Source organism: Schistocerca cancellata, chromosome 3, assembly GCF_023864275.1.
Source record: "Schistocerca cancellata isolate TAMUIC-IGC-003103 chromosome 3, iqSchCanc2.1, whole genome shotgun sequence".
NCBI lineage: Eukaryota > Metazoa > Arthropoda > Insecta > Orthoptera > Acrididae > Schistocerca > Schistocerca cancellata.
In genome coordinates, this window is record NC_064628.1 from 634,558,347 (window position 1) to 634,571,237 (window position 12,891).

The window sequence follows — 12,891 nt, forward strand, 5'->3', positions numbered from 1 at the left end:
TTTAACCTTGGGTAACGCCACGGTCCAAGCTAGTAACATATATAATTATACTAAACCCCTAGGACATCCCCCGCACTGGTAAAAGCACAAATCGCACACTGGTGCACGTATAAAGTCTAATTTGTGCGCTAGCGTCCAGTGTTCTGGTAATCCTACTCGGAATTGATCAATAAAAGTTCGTGGATGTAATGAGTTTCCTTCTCGAAAGTGTTGAAATTTTCTGACTATGAGGAAATGAACGTTGTCGTACTTCATCATAGTTCCATATGAAATTCGCGATCCTTCGCCACTTTTGTTTCTGATCATTTCTCCCGTCGTTCTTTTCGGTTGTGGTAGATCCATTGGATATTGTCCACTGTAACTTTCGCCTACCCTTGCGTAGTATCGTTGGAGTGTTACGCAATAATTTTCTTCCGTCGGTTGTGAACGTGTAGCTGAATGCATTGCACTGTACACTTCGCGACCTGGCTTTCCATTGTCACGTATTGGTTCGGTATCTTGTCTGGCTAACCTTGCTGCTTCATTGCACGATCCAAACTGTCTTGAAACATACATTTGTGGTTCCGCATGTGATTGTAGTGCCGTTTGTTCATCAAGAATTTCGAAACGTGTTTGTTGCTGTGCAGGCTGTCTGATTTCACGTATGTTACTTTCCGCCTGTGATTGGAATCGCAAATGCGTAAAATCTTCGTTAATTGCTTGTTTTTTCGGTGCTGTTACGGATACGGATGTGGTTGCAGACTCTGTGCTTGTTCGATCCTGTTCACTACGCTCTTCAATAGTTTGCAACAACTCTGTTCGCAATTTCTGAAACTATTGCTTCGTTTGCGCTTCTATTTTGGCTATGCGGTTATCATATCTTTTCAGCGCTGCTTTTGTGATACGTTTGCGTAACACACTGTTTTCAACAATTTCACGCGCTGTACCTGCTGCTTGTCTAGTAATTACGTTTATCTGTTTCTCTAGTTTCTTGACTTCTCCCTGGGTGTTGTTACGTAATGTTTTGATTTCACCCTGAGTGTCATTATGCAATGTTTGTACGTCCGCTTGTACCTTGTCAATGTCTGTTCTCAATTGATTGTGACCTGTTACTAAATTTCCTATCACTTCTCGAGATTCTTTTGCCTCGTCTTCAATATGACTTAGGTGTAAGTGAATTTTTTTGTTTTGTTCTTCGATCTCACGCATTTGTCTCGTGGTTTCTGCATTCTGAATTTGAATTTGGTTCGCTATTTCTTTATTTTGCCTTGTCATGGTTTCCGTAATTTGATGTAATAATTCTGCCAGATTGGTGGGTCCTATTGCGTTTTCTTCCGACGTCCTACGCTCTGTGTTTTCGCCCAAGTGTTGGTTCGCAACCGATTGCATTGAACTGTGCGGTGAAACGTTTCTGCTTGCATTCCTTGTACTCTGTGTTGAGGGAGCTCTGATTACTTGTACTATGGGTTCTACGTATTCAAGACGCAACTTAGAATCCTCATCGACTGTCTCTCTACTTTCCTGCTCCTCTGTCGTATGCTGACTTATGTTTTCTATGCCTTGACGTACATTATCCTCGTTATGGTGCGTTATATATCCTATTTCTCGCGATACTGCATCGTCTGTTGTACTGTCCTCTATTCTCTGTCCATTTTCATGCTGGGTCTCTACTTCAATTCGGTCAAGGTCTCGATCTGTCATTGCTAATCTTTCCGAATCCCTTATTTTCTGTTTTAAAAACAATTCACGCGCACTACTTCGAGTCAACATGCGCTTATACGATCTCACGCGTTTCATAAACTTTTTGTTCACACGACTTGACACTTATTCTACCCAAGACTGACAATCCATTCACTTACTTGTTGGGTCAGAACCAACTTGTCAACGATGTATCCGCCACCTGTGCGCTTGCATTGAGAAGAAAACTTAATTCTAACAAATTTTAAAATTCATAACTTAATTATGCTATTGTCTCTGCTAGAATGTCTCACTATCTATCGCTGCAGCTACTGTTTTCAACTATTTATGCCTTAAAAAAAATTTTTATTACGAAAATTTTTTAACAGGATATTTTTCTGACCTAGTTAGGCATGTGGTCGACCTTCAATCATGGTATTTTACCATCCTGACAGGGTCGCCACTCTCTAACATTCTGCGTGGTATCTGTTTGTTCTAAGTCGTGTCTCCCTACCACTTTCGCACAACAACGCTCTGAGCGTGTTTTTTAGGGAATTGACTAGTTTGAACCTGGAACCTGTTGCTGGTAAGGAGACGCCAGACCACACATGACATGTAGAGTTCAGAAGAGTTGAGTGAGACTAGCGATGATATAACCAAATACTTAATGATTTCAGCGTCAGATCCACTGCACTTCCTGTAAAAGAATCTTAATACTAAATTTAGTGGAAGGGGTACAAGGCTTTCCTATTTTTAGTTAGCTGGTAAAATAACGTCGAAAAAACAGGTAAGTTTACCACTGGAAATTTCATTCTACTCACAAAACATTGTTTATAAATTGCACTATTGATAAAAGGAAATATTTTAATACAGGATGATAAAAACCAACTGCGTTCAACAAAAGTGTGAACGAATATTCCCTGAGTGGGTTTCCAAGTTCTACAATGGATCGAAGGATGACCTATGCCGTATCACATCTATAATCTAGATTTAAATTAAGTTTCACAAAAGAGAAAACTATCAAAATGGTCTACAGTGACCCTCAATTATCTTTATTTACTTATCTAACTTGTCGTAAATTACAGTGGCTGATGTGGCTTCTCAATAATTATGTAACAGAAAAATCATCACGTTTCTGATTTTAACTTACATAGCAAATGTGAATACCATGAGCTTCAATTGACGATTGACACTAGTATTACGTAAAAAGGGGATGTAACAGATGAGACTTCTGCAGTTCTGAGTGAAGCCTTACGCGCTCAAAAATGCGGAATCGCGTTCGTTCAGTACCTTGTCGGTGTTCGTCAGAAGGCGGCCGGCGTCACAGCTCCACACACCTCGCCATCGCGGAAGCATCTCTCTCCTAACTTCTCCTTACTACAATTTACCGAAGTTGGTTAAAAAATCTATCTGGCTGTGTTTTCATCTGACCAATCAGGGTCTCAATGTTAACCTTAAGCTCCGCCTACAAAAATTCTGTCTATCCAATGAGAAACGTTATACTTTTCGTGGTAGGGCAATGTTTTTAACGTTTGCAACGTAACAGAGACGCGAAAAAGTCTCACGCTAAAACTTGCAGCTTGTGTGGCCCTTTTAGTGTTATCATAAGATCTATACTGTTCTTCTGGAGGGCTCTATCTTTTAACATGGGCTGGGGGGTGGTCCTGGTGGTTGGCTGGCGACTTGGGTGTCCGTTCCTTATCGTAGGGCCTTCTAGCTTAACACGGTTCTGCTCTCGGCTTCTGTTCTCGTTTCTTCCCTCGGTACTGCGTCTGTTTCACGGTGGGAGGGTATGACATGCATTTAGGCGTTCTTGTGTTAGTCTGTGGTATTCCATTTGCTCACTCGTTGATCGTATTACTTTGGTTATTTTAATGTCAGGATTTATTCGGAGCTATGTGACATACTGCCGGATTTGCTTATGATGTCAGAGTTTTCGTGGAAGGTGTTGGATTTGCCTGACACCTTACAGAGTCAACTGTCATGTTTGGTGGTAGATCACTGACGCATATCAAGAAAAGCAACGATTCAGAATGGAACTATGGGCAGGCCCCACTTTTCGTGATCCCACGCAGATTCAAACATCTTCACTGATTGTTGATGTTGGAGGACCAGCTCCTACTTCTTACTTTACAGATAAGAAGTGAACTATTGTTAAGCTTTTGCCCACACCCCACAATGTTCCAAATTTTGCAGAGCTATTGCATGGCCCACACAGTCAAATACTTTCGTTAAATCAAAGAAAATACCTACTGTCATCGAACCATCGTTTAGCCTTAATAGTGCCTCACACACAAAAGGATAAACTGCATTTTCTGTGCATTCCTATTTCCCAAGTAGCAACTGCAAGCCTGACAGAAAATTATGTATACTGAGATGTGCCACCACTCTCCCATATATTGCTTTCTCATAAATTTTTGAAACTTTCACTGCGGAGGAATGACTAGTAATTCACTTCATCACTTCTTTCAACTTTTTCATAAAGCGGCTTCACTAACGAGCGCATATTTCAATCTGTCAGGAAACTAAGCATCCCTGAACAACACCTTGCCTAAGTGACTAACCACAGAACTACTAATGTGGTGCACTGATCTTGCTATAAATATGCTTCCATTTTGCTATAATCTACATTATTTCTGCCACACTTTTTTTTTCAAAAACGCTTCTAACTTCAACAATGAATCGCTCACGCTATGGATCAGTGGTTGTCAACCTTTCCAGCTCAAGTGCCAGTACCGACATTGCGGGGCAACGTCTCCAGCCGCGTATGTACCGAATCTTATTTATAACAGGGAATTACGTAATACACGTTCATGGATAATTTAGTAAGTTATGAGTCTTCAGTAGTCTGCCTATAGTAAGGGCACGAAAAGATGGCCGACGGCCCGATAGTACTGCTCTTTGCATATCTGCATCATTCACAGTGCTTCTAGACAACTGTGGTCTGTTTCAGATTGCAACCAACATCAGTTATCCAACGGAAGTAACGCTACAGTTGCGTAGTGAAGAGTTGTTGGTTTTACTACGTGTGCGACTGACTTTGATTAATAATAATATTTGTAATTACATTTAAAGGCACTACTGAATATGAGACACCAACAAAAAAGTGCGATAAATTAGTTACATTCCAATTTTGTTCTGTACACAGCGTTTTACTACAACAGTTTTAATTAATTTAGTGTTTGTTGCTACAAATAAGTACCCAATTTGAAGATGACCGTTCCTATAATTCACTTCCGCTAACCTACGTTACTTCGATGTCAAAATTTATACGATAGTAGCTGATAGGTACCAGTCGCAGAAGCCCGTGAATTGTCAGTTTGTAAGTAGGCTGTTTATGTGTTTGTATGTTGGCAGCACTATGTAGCGCTCTGCATAACTAACTCTGACAGCTCTGTGTGCACTCTGTAAGAGACTCTGTAGCTAGTCGGACTAGCACTTACAGGCGAACAGCCAGCAGTGATGGAGGTTAGAGTTTAATTATTAGCAGTGTTGGAAGTTAGCAGTATTAGCGCGAGTAGGCGGTCTGAATGTGTATCCGTCATGGAGATTTATTACTGATGATGATGTAATTTTTTGAACTGGTTGTCACTTAATTAAGGTAAAATCTGGTTAATACATTGTTTGCTCTGCAACAAAATCTTTCCTTTGCTAACCACGTGCGTATTAGTAGTTAGAGCCTTCAGTAGTTAGTATCTTTTATTTAGCTGGCAGTATTGGTGCTTCCAGCATTGCTGTAGTTCGTGTAATGAAGAGATTCTGTGATGTAAGTGACTTATGAAATGTATGGGTTATTGTTAGGATTTCTTCTAACTCAGGGCCATTCTTTTATATTAATTATTTGAAGTAAAGTCATCATTTTTTTGAGCAGTCAGATTGCGTTGTGCTAGGATATTGTGGGCCAGTTTTGAAATTATAAAATAGCAAAGAGACAGTATGGTCAGTTAGCTGTTTACGTAAAAATATTAATAAAGAGGCCGACCAGAGTGGTCGTGCGGTTCTAGGCGCTGCAGTCTGGAGCCGAGCGACCGCTACGGTCGCAGGTTCGAATCCTGCCTCGGGCATGGATGTGTGTGATGTCCTTAGGTTAGTTAGGTTTAATTAGTTCTAAGTTCTAGGCGACTGATGACCTCAGAAGTTATGTCGCATAGTGCTCAGAGCCATTTGAACCATTTTTTAATAAAGAAGTTTCAAGTTATGGAAGATAGACAGGAAAACATTCCCACTGTACACCCTCTAATGCCACAGTGCTTGCGCTGCTTATATACGTCTCTGCCCCCGAGGTTGGAGTCCAACTTAGCTCATGGCCGAATTCACCAATGTCAATTAAAATTAAGCATGTCGTGTAATATTACTGGAAATCTTTTTGTTTGTTACTGAGCGGGTAAACCACACTCCTAAGCAACTCTTAACCTTAGTTGACGTTTTTGGATCCGGCTATTAGTTGCTAGATGCATATTATTACGAAATACGGCTGAGAACCGCGGGACGCACGAACACTTTATTCGGGCCGCAGTGTGACGTCTGCTGCTACATAGTAATCTATGTTGTAATGAGAGTTCTGCACCGAGCAGGAAGACGAATGCGGAATTCACCCATAAGTGGACAATCGTGTCACTTGAAAACTGAAATGAATTTAAGAATTGAATTTTTGTTGACGCGGAAATCTTTGCAGATGGAACAGTAGGTGAAATTAGAAAGGACTTAATCTGTCAAGGAACAGTACCTGCATTCGCCTGCAGTAATGTGTCATGCCAGATGGCACTCTCGAGCACATGAAGTGGACCGAGTCAAAGATCAACATACCAACAGCCCACTCCTACCCCTCCTAATTTCGCAAACCCTGTACTTTGTATACGTCTTTTATCAAGCAGTGTTTCAAAAGAATCCTTACATTGTTTGGGAGGAGAAGAGGAAGTGACAGGTTGGAGCTTTGAAAAGAAAGTGAAGATTAGAATTTGATTTCCCCTCCGGCGACGAGGTCATTAATGTGGAGCGCAGGCTCGGATTGGACGAGGAAAGAAGAGGAAGTTTGCAAATGAACCATCTCAACAGCCTTGATCGTTTCCAAAAAATTGCAAAATCTAAGGCTTTGTGGTCGTTTGGGACTTTGCCCAGCGATTCTCATAAGTGAATGTCCAGTGCTCAAGGTTTTAGCATGTCCAGACGGTTCATTGCAGCACATACTCTACTGTAAACCTAGTCAAAAATCCTGCTCATTATTTCCGATGTTCTTTTTTTGCTGAGACGGATTGAAAAAAAAAAAAACATTTTACTTGCTGAGTTTTATTTTTAACGTTCTCACGGAACCGGCACTGTTTCAGTACATTTTATATTTTTCGCATAGATGTGGTTGTTATTCTTATTGTCAATACATTTCGAAACACTTTCGTGACTTGCTGCCACTATACGTGTATTAATTTCACTAGCTGACAACGTCTTGTTTTCTTAAAACCTCATCCCTGTTTGTGACATGCTGTGGCAGAACAATGTTCTCGCAGCGAAGAGAAAAAGCTAACCTAAAACCGTCCATATTTAGCCATTCCTTGACTTACCTAATCGCTTTAAGTGTATCCCAGTATGGATCCTTTGAAAAACCCATATCTGGGATCGTCTTTGTCCTTCAGTTGAAGTAATGGTTCGTCTATATTGACGTCGACAATGACGGGGCATTGAAACCCAACCTTCCTGAGACTTTTTGTTGATGGGTCACTAAACACTCTTCTTCCGTCTTACTTTCACAGTCATCTGGATGCTAGTCCACGTTATTTAACAAGCCTTTCTATATTTAGTTTTCATTGGTAATACTACGGGTAGGAAATTAAGAATCTGAGTAATGAACAGAGATATTCGAAATGAAGAGCATTTTCTTTTCATGCGTGAATGAAAGATTGGTGCTAAAGATTCTGAAATAAGGCCCTCATCAGTACCATCGTTCCTTAAGTCGATAATAAAAGCCATAGCACTAGTTGTATGAAAACGTGAAATAAATTGTATGTTTTGGCCAGCACCACTACGAAAGGCTAATGATGGAGACCATTCGTGGAAAGGGATTATCGGCTCCAGAAATTAAGATCGTCACCTAAAAACAGACAACACTGTACCTGTTCCATAATGTTCGGACAGCCTTTCTCTGGACTGGACGCCTGAACAAGCTTACACCCTGGTGACGAACTTCGATGAAAGATCCTTCAGCAGCTCACTAAAAATTTACAAGCAATGACGGGATAGCCGAAGGCGACTAGTGCTTCGTGAGTGTAGTTCGGCTAAGGTTAATGTTCCTAGCAACAACGGCGTCATTAGAAACACAGAACTCTGCATCATCAAAAAATGGTAACATCTATGCACTTAGACCTCACTTTGAGATAACCTGTAATGGTCTAATGAAGTGGTGGCAGAGCTAACATCCGGATGCCTGTCCATCGTCCGAAACAGCACCCATCCGAGAGCAAGCCCAATTCTTTCTTCATTAGAAGCACACAACTTTGCATCCTCAAAAAATGGCTACATGTATGCACTTAGATCTCACTTTGAAATCACCTTCAATGGTTGAATGAAGTGACAGAGCTAACATCCGTATACCTATCGACCGTCCGAAATAGCATGTGTCCGAAAGCATGCCCAGTTCTTGAATTGACGCCCGCAGCGGCAGTTTACTGTGTAAGCAATATTACTGTTAAAAATTTCCGATGTTTATCTCGATTAGAGTCAAAATTATCCTCAAATACGTATGAATAATTGAAAGAAACATTAACCGTTCGTTCCATAGTAGCTGACAATCACGAGACTGCGTTCTTATCGCAATATGCGGTTATCTGAAGATACAGGTCAACAAGCGGAAAATTGTGTTAGATTCTAGATAAGATATGCACAGGAAGTGCGTGGGGTTATAATGAATGGAGTGCTCGAGACGATTTGCGCTAAAAATACTTCGACAGAATTTCTGATCCAATTTAGTTAATTCCGAGCTTTTGCATCTGTAATGACCTCATCGTCGACGGCACGTTATACCCGAAACATCCGGTCGTTCTCAGTTTCTAGCGGAGAAGGCAAAGCTTCTCAGTGGTTCGCTTTAAGACATTGCAGGAAGCTTCCAAGACTGTCATATAAGGACGGCACAGTCTACAACTGTAAAAAAACTATTATTTTTACTAACGATGTTGTAACGTCGAAACTCTACTGCAAGAAAGAGAAATTAACGTCAAAGGAAACAACTTCTCTACAAGTAATCGTTCTGTTATTATTTCTGTAAATACAAATTCAAACTTTGTAGTGATGTAGTTTTGGACGGTTGTGCTTCACAGCTGTAATGTGTTTAATGAAAGCCATATTTATACACATCACCAGTACTGTATAAACGATGTTGGCGGTGCATATAAATATGTCAATCATTAAGCAAAGTAGGTATGTTCTTAGACCAGTGTACGAGAAATAAATTATTTAAGATTGGAGAGAAGGCGTTCATTAAGTCTCAGCAATACCAACTTTTCGGCGCGCTACATATATGATCTGTCAAATACAATGGGCAGCAAGTTGAAGCTACACTGAGGGGAAGAAATCTCAACACCAAAAAATAATTAATGTAGAGTAATGAAATTTCGGGAGTACATTTGTCTAGATAATGTATTTCAGTGATTAACATTGCGCGATCACAGGTAAATTCAAGTGCAAGGTAAACCACTGCACATATGAAATGCTCGTACATCAACAATCGCTGTAAACGTCAGACAGCTGAATGCAAACATGCAAACGTGCATACATTGTGTTGTGCAAGTGTTGGGTGTCAGTTTGTGGGATGGAGTTCCAAGCCTGTTGCACTTGGTCGGTCAATACGGGGACGGTTTATGCTGTTTGTGTATGACGCTGGAGTTGTCGTCCAATGATGTCCCATGTGTGCTCCATTGGAGACAGATCTGGTGATCGAGCAGGCCAAGGCAACAAGCTCAGCATTCTGTAGAGCATGTTGGGCTAAAACAGTGGTATGTGGACGAGCGTTATCCTGTTGAAAACTCCTCATGGAATGCTATTCACGAATCGCAGGACTGCAGGCCGAATCACCAGATTGATGTACAAATTTGCAGTCAGGTTGCGTAGTATAACCACGAGAGTGCTTCTGCTGTCATACGAAATCGCATCCTAGACCATAACTGCAGGTGTAGGTCGAGTGTGTCTAACACACAGACCGAGTGGGTGCAGGTCCTCAACTGGGCTCCTTCTAAGCAACACACTATCATCACTGGTACGAGGCAGAACCAGCTGTCCTCAGAAAACAAAAAACACAAAAGGCATCCACCCTGCCCTTCGATGAACTCTCGCTTGACGCCACTGAAGTCGCAGATGGTGGTGGTCTGGGTTCAATGGAATGTACGCTGCACGGCGCCTGGCTCGGTGCTGTCCTTGAAGTAACCGATTTGTAACAGTTCCTCGTATCACTGTGGTGCCAAATGCTGCTTGAATTGCTGCTGCAGATGCAGCACGATGCGCCAGAGCCACACGCCGGACACGATGGTCTTCCCTCTCAGTAGTGCCACGTGGCCGTCCGGAGCCCGGTCTTGTGACCGTGCATTCTCGTGATAACCGCTGCCAGCAATCATGAACAGTGGCTACATTCCTGCCAAGTCTTTCTGCAGTATCGCTGAAGGAACATCCAGCTTCTCGTGGTCCTATTGCAAAACCTCAGTGGGGCGTTGATAATGGCGTCTTCATCGCCTGAAAGACATTCTTAATTAATATCAACTCACTACGTCCAATTTCAAAGGTAACTAGTACTCACGACAATTACAGCTTGTATTTAAATAAAACCTAATCTGCATCCTTAAAGTGGCACTACTGTCTCCACTCTTATGCGACTGGCACATCATTCAGATGTAGAAACACGCCCAGCAACTTTCGTTTATGTCGCACAACTCCTTCTTGGTGTTGTAATTTTTTTCCTTGTTTGCTGCTAACACTATTGTGTATGAGAAGATGTTGAGTGACTGTAGGAACGCAGGATGTCTAGGGCAGACTTTACGTTAGGTGCGTTCAGTGGCAACGTGCTTTAAATGTGGACAGATGTAAGTTAATGCAGACGGGTAAGAGAAACATTTCTATAACGTTCGATTACGGAATGAACGGTATGCATCTTGACTGAGTCACCTCGATTAGATATCTAGGCATAACGTAGAGAAGCGACGAGGATGCCACTAACAAATAAGGTCAGTTGTAGGGAAGGCGAACTGGCAACTATTGGTTATTGGGCGGGTCCTGGGAAAGTGTGACACACCTAAACGAGAGACCGAGTAGAGAACGCTTGTCCGGCCCATTCTTGAGTACTGCTCGAGTGTTACAAAATCCCGCCAGATCTGATTAGAGGAAGACATTCCAGCATTTCTGAGACGTTCTGCTAGATTTGTTAAAGGTCGGTTCGATCAGAACGATAGTGTTATGGAAATAGTACGTGAGCTTAGATGGGAAGCCTTGGAGGGAGGCAGACCGTCTTTTCGCGAACAGCATTTACGACAGACTGCAGAATGAATCTACCTCCTCCAATGTTCGTCTCATGTAAAGGCAGCAAGCAGAAAATAAGGGATATTAAGACCCATACAGAGACCTATAGGCAGTAGTTTTTGCTTCCTACATTTGCGATTGAAACAGTACAGGCAAGAGGTATCGGTGACACAAAGTACGGTCCTCCACGCAGTGTACAGTGGTCTGCGAGAAATGGAAGTTGTACGTGCGTGCCCGTGTGTTTGCTCAAAAACTTTGTTCTTTTGCGATTGCTCGTTGACATACACATGTTCTCCATAGACAGTTTTAATTTGTGAAAATCGAATGATTTTAGTAGACAAGCGCTGTGTGTTCATTACTGTTCTTGTGCTAGTCTAGGCAGATGTCTAGTTGGCTGCTCACTTCTTTTCGGGGGCTACAGTTCTATGTACGTTTGCAGTAAGATACACCAACACAGTTCAGTTGAATTTGTGGTGTCACCGCCAGACACCACACTTGCTAGCTGGTAGCCTTTAAATCGGCCGCGGTCCGTTAGTATACGTCGGACCCGCGTGTCGCCACTATCAGTGATTGCAGACCGAGCACCGCCACACGGCAGGTCTAGAGAGACTTCCTAGCACTCGCCAGTTGTACAAGCGACTTTGCTAGCGATGGTTCACTGACAAAATACGCTCTCATTTGCCGAGACGATAGTTAGCATAGCCTTCAGCTACGTCATTTGCTACGACCTAGCAAGGCGCCATTACCAGTTACTATTGATGCTGTAAAACATGTACCGTCAACAGCGACGTTCACCATTTATGGATTAAAGTTAAGTATTCCACCAGTTACGTCAGTTTTTTCTACAGTCTAATTTCCTTGTCCTGTTCCAGAACTCACGCCAACCTGCGTGAGCTAAAACGCGTGCCTTTCGGCTTCCTCTCATAACCTGTGTTGGCTCTCCTGCCAACCCACAACAGAATTCTTTTAATCATGCCACTTTTGTATTGAATTCGGATTTCAATTACATTTCGGTCCCAGCTGCACATCGTAGTCGTAAAATATAAAAGGAAAAATATATGTCTTCAATCAGTAATCGTACTTCTGAGAGTGATATGTATCGTGTTCTGAATGCCCGTGACTGATCATCTTCATGTGTTTAACGTCATTATTTGTACATAAATGTTCTGAATGGTCCTAACGGGCCAATACAGTTTAGTTTAATGATGAAATAATTATAAATAAAATAAACATTTACATAAAAATTATTTACTTGTTCTTTTACCAGTTGCAGAGACTCTTAAGTTCGGATAACTTACATTCTAAAACAGATTTTCCACATTATGACTGAGGGCGACTATTTTTCCTTTCATATTTTACGAAAGTAACTCAATTACGACTCTAGTTGGAACCAGAATGCATAAAATAACTTTTTTACAGTTATCTCTAGCAACGGTCGTAGCATATCATGACTAGCTTCCCATACAACTTTGTGATCCCGAAGTGATTCTACTAATGCCTGCTCTTTCCAAATTTTTGAGCTACAGACAGACATTAAATGGTATCCTTCTGTAAGAAAATAGCTGTCTGACTAGTTAGTCTTAGCAGTAGTCCACTGAAGAATAGGTGAGCGTTAAGAAAAGTGCAGGTGTTAGCCCCGTGAGCATCATCATTCCTGCACACCAGTGATGCTGGCCGTAACAATGTATTTGCCACTGCAGGCACTGTCGACTTACAAAAGCACTTTATTGAAATTATCTCGAATAT